The sequence below is a fragment of the Pinus tabuliformis genome, chromosome 7 (genome assembly GCF_031772625.1).
Source record: "Pinus tabuliformis cultivar Carrire ecotype Pingquan chromosome 7, CPIR1, whole genome shotgun sequence".
Lineage (NCBI taxonomy): Eukaryota > Viridiplantae > Streptophyta > Pinopsida > Pinales > Pinaceae > Pinus > Pinus tabuliformis.
The window spans coordinates 909,927,963-909,935,401 of NC_142293.1; the positions used below are offsets into that span (position 1 = coordinate 909,927,963).

Here is a 7,439-nt window from a genome sequence, read left to right on the forward strand (position 1 = left end):
AAATCCTTCAATCTTTATGGCAAAACTTTCATATTTTATAAACATTTATCACGGGGAATAACCCATAAAATTTTAATAAATCAGTCCTTCAAAAAACCCTAACACTTTAATATGGGTAAAAAGAATCCACCGAACTTTTTAAAAAGCCCTTCCATAACAGATTTTTATGAGTCAGCTATCACCACGTGACAGTTTAAACAAATTTTCTTGACTTGGTTGGTTGAGACCTGCGTACGAATTCTCTATATGGTCACGATAACCTGCGTATGTGGTAAGTTTTTCATCTTTAACGTGGTTCTATGCTAAGCACAATGGCATTATAGCACTCTGAATACCATTGTAAGGAGTGTTATAGGTCAAACAAGAGGAGTGTTATATGAAAAAATATTTCTCTCTTCTATTTCACTATTGTTGATTTGTTTTTTGGGCTCTTTGTAACCGCTTTGATATCAATTTGTTGTAAAGGCAGAGGAATTCACTTTAATTTGTTGGAAATGTAGAGGACTCAAAACAAAAATTCACACACAAAATATATGAGGTGCTGCTTTTTTATTGGTCATACAAAACATGATTCTTACTGTGAATCCAGTGAAGTGAAGGGTATTTAAACCTTTCTAATTAGTGATTTGCCTAAAATATCTTGACATGCACACACACTTAACTCAGTTAACTCATGCACTAAATATGGATTGCACTTAACTCTTTATCTATCACTCAGCTTGACTCACCACTCAACACTCGACATTCATTTAACTGACTCATTAATTTTAGTCAACTCCTAATTACCATTTCTAACATATTATTGTGTTAATGATTAAGAATATGCCCAATATTTTATAGTATGTGAATCCCTAAAAATATGCCCAACATTGCCATAAAAATATATATAATTTTGATCGAAGACCTACTTTGCCTCTCTACAAAACATAATATCCCACTCTAATTAGGATGGGCTGAAAGATGTAGGATAAATTTCAAAAATTCATGTGCTCCCGATTACAAATTTAAAATGGATGATGCAGGGATGATATGGGCACCTACGATATGAGATGGGATGCAGGATGTTTGGCAATTGCAAATGGACACGACGCTACAGGAGGCTGAACACCGAAACAACAGGGATAGCCAGTTCCAGATATGGGACGTGGAGAAATCTGAAACGTTGATAAACAGGTACGATATATTATGGTATTCGAACATACAACCTCTGCATTGATATGTAGGGTGAATGGGCGCCATCGGGGCGCTTTAAATGGCCGATGGCAATTCCGTTATTTGTTGTCATTTTTAAAACAATCATTTCTTATTCAAAAATACATTTTATTTGATGTCAATTAAAGTGTATATTATTATTTTATATTTATTAGTCCGATAGGCCTTCCTTTGAATGAGTTTAGTCATCTACCTATTGATTCTCTAATTGACATCTGGCGTCCCACTGGCATCTGGTTTAATTGACATCTGGCATATGTTCTCGGACTATTCCTCCCTCACCAAAACTGCTTTCCAATTTCTGCTCCTCCCGCTTTCCGCTTTCTACTCTTCCACGACTTCTTGCAATAATGTTTTCAGGCTCTTCCACAACCTGCTGCAATAATGTTTCCGGTTTCTGATGTGCACGACCTGCCTCGCTGCCTAACGATGAATTTAGCTCTCGGTTATTCAGTGGTCATCCTGCTATATCCTGCCATACTTGACCTTTTAAAAACCCATCCCAACACCTGTTGTCTCCTCAAATCTGTTCTTTATATTCATCTGCTTAGCTGCTTCTTCTAAGTGAATCAAATTTATTTATGAGTGTTGTGAAGAAGAGAAGATGGTTAAGGAAGTAGGTCAGTCTAATGTTCAAGGATGGGCTGCTAGAGACGAGTCAGGAATTCTCTCACCCTTCAATTTCACTCGCAGTTTTATCCTCGCTTTACTCTCATAACTGCTTTTATTGATACCCATTTGCAGAAAACTTACATTTAAATTGTTTGCTTCTATTGATACCCATTTGCAAAAAAATTACATTTAAATTGCCTTGAAACAGAAACTGGGCCGCATGATGTTACTTTCAAGATCGTATACTGCGGAATCTGTCACACTGATCTACATCAAATTGGTAATGAATGGAAAGCTTCCCAATACCCAATGGTTCCTGGGTAATGTCTTCATGATATTCAACAATGCTTCACATCAAATAGCAAGACAGAAAGAGTATATGCCTAGAAGTTCATACTCAATTTTAATTTACTCACAATTCTATTTTTGTAGCCATGAAATAGTAGGTATAGTAGTTGAAGTTGGTTCAGAAGTGAAGAAATTTTCTGCTGGAGATCGTGTGGGCGTGGACTGTATGGTTGGAAGTTTCCATCATTGCGATTCTTGTAGCAAAGGCCAAGAACAATATTGTGAGAAGGTCATTTGGACGTATGGTAGCACCGATGTTGATGGTTCTGTCACTTTTGGAGGTTACTCATACTTGGTGGTTTATAACCAGAGGTAATTAATCATTATCCCAACTCATGCAACCATTTTTGTTTTAGGGCACATGGGCTAAACTCGCCATAAAAGGCTTCCTTTTCTATCCATATAATCATGTTCATGTTTGGAATGGGATCAACGAGTTTCGAGAATCTCCCAATTGATTCAAAACCTCGAAAAATTTAACTGCGCCAAGTTCCGGCAGGCCTTGCCGAGATGGGTGGTTTGTCTCTTTTATATATAACCGGAGACAAATGGCATTAATATTTTTTCTTTATATTGGTTAAATAGGGTTTTAATAATTTGGGTGGTTTGTGGTTTGTAAGTAGCTTTGTGGTGAAGGTACTAGAGAATCTTCCCTTGGATGCCGCTGCACCATTGCTATGTGCGGGAATAACGGTGTACAGCCCCATGAAATATTTCCAGATGACGGAGCCTGGGCATGGTGGGGCTTGGCAGTTTGGGACACATGGCTGTCAAATTTGGAAAAGCTTTTGGGTTGCAAGTGACGGTGATAAGTACATCGCCTAGCAAGGAAAAGGAAGTGAGAGAAATTTTAGGAGTAGATCACTTCGTCATCAGCAAAGATGAGAAATAGATGCAGGCTGCAGTCAAGTCTGTAGAATATATTATTGACACAGTCTCTGCTAATCATGCTGTGAAGACGCTCCTTAATTTGCTAAAGGTGAATGGTAAGTTGGTCATAGATGGTTTGCAAGAAAAGCCTGTGCAATTTGCTGCTCTGGCTGTTGTTATGGGTAAGTCCTCCGTGCCCTTTTGTCTTGTAGATAAAAGATATGAATAAAAATATATTTTAATCAAACTGAGAGTGTCAAAGGCATCCACAGCTTAGGCAGATATGCTATCTCTAAATTTTGGATTTCTCTACTGTTTTCTTGAACAAGAATTTGGGTGTTAATCACATGGAAGTTGGGATTTGATTTTAATATTGGTGTGTGCAACCCGTCGATTTGTTGGGGGGGAGTTTGATTGGAGGGGTGAAGGAAACTCAGGAAATGTGTTATAGTTGGTGGGGAAGCTTTTAGCTCTCATAAAAGAGTAGGTTTATGGCCGAATGAGGATGTGAGAAACTAGGAACTGTAACTCGTAGAATGTAATAGATGCCCGAGAGCTTGAACAATTTGGGTAATAAAGTTTGCATAATTATGTTATAGTTTAATTTTGTGTAATTAATTTTTTTATGAGAATGAGAGCCTAGAAGAAGACATAGCTGACGAGCTCAGTACTGGATTGGGCTCTCAACTGCCTGGCAATTTCCACAAGTCTCTTGCAAAGGAGAGGACTAAGGCTTCTGGTGCCAAAGCCAAAGATGGAACGAGGACAATTGAGTCTACTGCTATAAGGTTTCTGGTGCCAAAGCTAAAGATGGAACGAGGACAATTGAGTCTACTGCTATTTCAGGTAAGAAGATTCCAAGGATCCATGAATGCTCAATCTGTAAAAAGGGTTTTGCTTCAGGTCAGGCTTTGGGTGGTCAAAGGAGATGCCATTAGGGTAGTGGAGCTTCAGATACTATAATTACTATTTGTGGCAACAAGGAGACCCCTAAGCTGCAGCAGCTGCCTGCAAGAGTGAAACTATTGGACCTAAGCATGCCTGCCCCTTTTGATGATGATGGTGATGCTGGAGACCTCAATACTCTAGATGGTAATTCAGTGGATTCTCATGGAACTTCCCATGCCCAAACCCACAACCCTTCTTCCTTGCTGTCTTCGTTGATGAGCAACCACCCAAGACAAGGACTGTTCTTGTACAATAGTGATGGTGATTTAAGTAAAGATGATGAAGCAGATAGTAAGGTAGAAAGGATATTAGATTTGGTAAAGGGAGCCATTCAAAATTCCCAGTGAGGGCACAATCATGGTTGCAATTCTAAGGCACAAAATTCATTATCTGTGATTGACTCATTTGTGTATACCTACGCATTGAAATTTCTTTTTGTATAAGACCAATAATTTCTTTTTGTATAAGAGCAATAATTGGTAAGTATAAGTATTACAACAATGATATCATGAAACTTTGAAAATATTTAACAAATAGGTTTATAACCTTCGGATTCAAATGAGTGGCTGCACTGTGAAAGATAACTAACACCAACTCAACTATCTCTTTGGTTTGTACCAAACATTGTGAACATGATTTCACCAATTCCCAACATCAATGAGAAAATTCCGTTGTTAATTTGTAGTTATTTTACATTTATGGATTAGTTAATTTAGTAGTTATTTTATGTTTTTAGATGAGTTAATTTTGTTAAATTTATTATATATTTTAACAATTAAATGTATGAAGATGTAGTTTTAATATATATATATATATATAAAGGAAGATTTATTTTTTTTAAATGAAGGTGCAAGGGGAATTAGGGCAATAGCATAGTCCTCTTGTTGCCCACATTTGCTTGGAATAGGAGTTGTTGTTATGAAAGCTAGACGATGCTGGACTGCTAGGTGAAAAAGGACCTCCTGCAATAATGTTTCTTTCAATTCTATTGTTTAATTTATTTTGTAATAGATATTTCTTTACTCATGTTGTTCTTATTTGGTTAATGATCATGTAAAAATAAAAAGAAAGATATTCACCTCCTGCAATAACGTTTATTTCAATTCTATTGTTGAATTTGTTTTGTAATAGATATTTCTTTACTCATGTTGTTCTTATTTGGTTAATGATTATGTAAAAATAAAAAGAAAGATATTCCTTTCGTCACTAATTTTGAATTGCTTGTTTGCTGGTTGAAGAGTGAACACGAAAATATTTTTTTCCATAAGAAATATCTTTATATTCCATATGAGGAATATAAATGTTTAGGTCCTTGAGGGATTGCTCATACATTAAGGCTAGAAGCCATTACAAGAAATACTCATTATGAACTCAATACATCACATGCAGGGATTGAACCTATTTAGGGGCGATAACAAGTTAACAACATTCATGCCAACCACCTGAGCTAAATCTGGTTGACGTGTGTGTGTATAAGTTACCAGATTTCAGATTTAAATTTGGATATGGATCCACCGGTGTTTTAAACATTAATAATTTGTTTTTACATAACATTAAGTCATTTTATGAACCATGTCACTCTCAACATGTTACTTTTAAGATTACTTACTAACTTGTTATCAACATTTATGCCAACCACCTGAGCTAAATTCGGTTAATGTGTGTGTATAAGTTAACAGATTTCAGATTTAAATTTGGATATGGATCTACCAGTATTTTAAACATTAATAATTTGTTTTTACATTGCATTAAGTGATTTTATGAACCAGGTCACTCTTAACATGTTACTTTTAAGATTACTTACTAAAACCATTATAATATATTTGATGAATGTTTATTATATAACTCTAGTATCATGCAAGCTACTGATGTCTAAAAAACATAGCTAAAGAGTAGACAGTGTCTAACGGCGCCTTTCAGGTGGACGTAGTTAAGAAGGAAAGTTTCCTTAACAAATCCGGCCTTCTCCAAAACTCGCGCCGAGGCCACGTTTTCAGGGAGCACAAGAGCTTCAATTCTAAATTCTTTGAATCCCATTTTAAGTGTCGTTGTCACCACTTTGGTGGTGAAGCCCATCCCCCAGTATCTTCTAGCGATGGCATACCCCATCTCAGCTCGGCAATCGTGAATATCAGTTCCTTGTTTGAGCATGACGTGACCAATAGGCTTCCCTCTGAAACATATTGCCTTGAATCATGGATTGTTGGGGATTTTTCTGAGAAAATCCCAAAAACAAACAATTCAAACACACAGAGGCAATGCTCTGTTTCTACCTTTCCAAGATCTTTTGTGCACAGGGAAGCTTTAAAAAAAATGACTGAAGAACAGAGTATTTTAACACCATAAAACATTTCTATTCATTAACATATATGCCTGATACATATTCATCCTCTTTGCTGAGAGGGATTCACCACAAAAATACATTCAACAAAAACATTTACTCTGTTTTCACCTGAGAATTCACTGAGCTGGGTTTACTGCTGTAAATCCCCTTTTACATTCACTGCTGTGAAAGACACTTTACTGCTGTAATAAAAATTTACATATACATACAAATGCGCTCCACCATTTTCTTTATGCACTGCTGTGCAAAACCACACATGGTTTTTCGCTACTCCTCCGTTTTACGATGGCCAACACATAAAAAAAATTACATCACAAAAAAAACTCACGCCCCTGTTCTTGTTTTTCTACACACTGCTGTGTGTTTCCCCCTTGCAAATACAATGAGCAAAACTCGAGCATATATGTTTTGCTCGCTATGTAAAACATAATACGTAAAAACTCTATATTACCGTGGCTTTTTTTTACATTACATATGGTCAACGCTCCATAAAAAAATATAACACGTTCTTTATGAATATTAATATATGCCGTATGAAAAACTTAAATATTTTACCAACGCATATGACATTGCATTGATAGCAGGTATGGTCAACCAAGCTTTTAATTTACTCCACGCAATATTTAATTTGATACAGGCCCGTATGCAGGTTTGAGCAATCAACGGTCAAAAACGCTGGAGACAATTGAACGGCGGATGGAGATATCGGAAGGCACTTTAATGCTGAAGTTTACCTCCCGATATGTCAGAGATGATGACGTATGGTGAGAGCCACGCGTCTGCACCAAATCTTATCGGAGGCAAATATACGGAAACAGCTTTTCGCTGGAAGGCGGTGCGATATGCTCTAGGCGGTTTGTGGTTTTTTTCGGTGGTTTTGGAGATATGCGCACGGTTGCGTTGAAATTACGACTTCAACACTCCCTTTTAATTTCAACAGCTGGGCATTCGGTCATACCCAGACATTTCCTCAAAAATTCAAAGCTCTTCTGATCCAGTGGCTTTGTCAAGATGTCTGCAACCTGTTCTTGAGTCCTGCAATGTTCTAAGACAATTTCTCCATTGTTCACCAATTCTCTGATGTAGTGAAACCTTGTATCAATGT

At 36.9% G+C, this 7,439-nt stretch overlaps 1 pseudogene; it reads left to right on the plus strand.

Moving 5' to 3' along the window:
• The first annotated feature begins 1,816 nt into the window (after positions 1-1,816).
• Positions 1,817-4,337, plus strand: LOC149250588 (putative mannitol dehydrogenase; annotated as a pseudogene).
• The last annotated feature ends 3,102 nt before the right edge of the window (positions 4,338-7,439 follow it).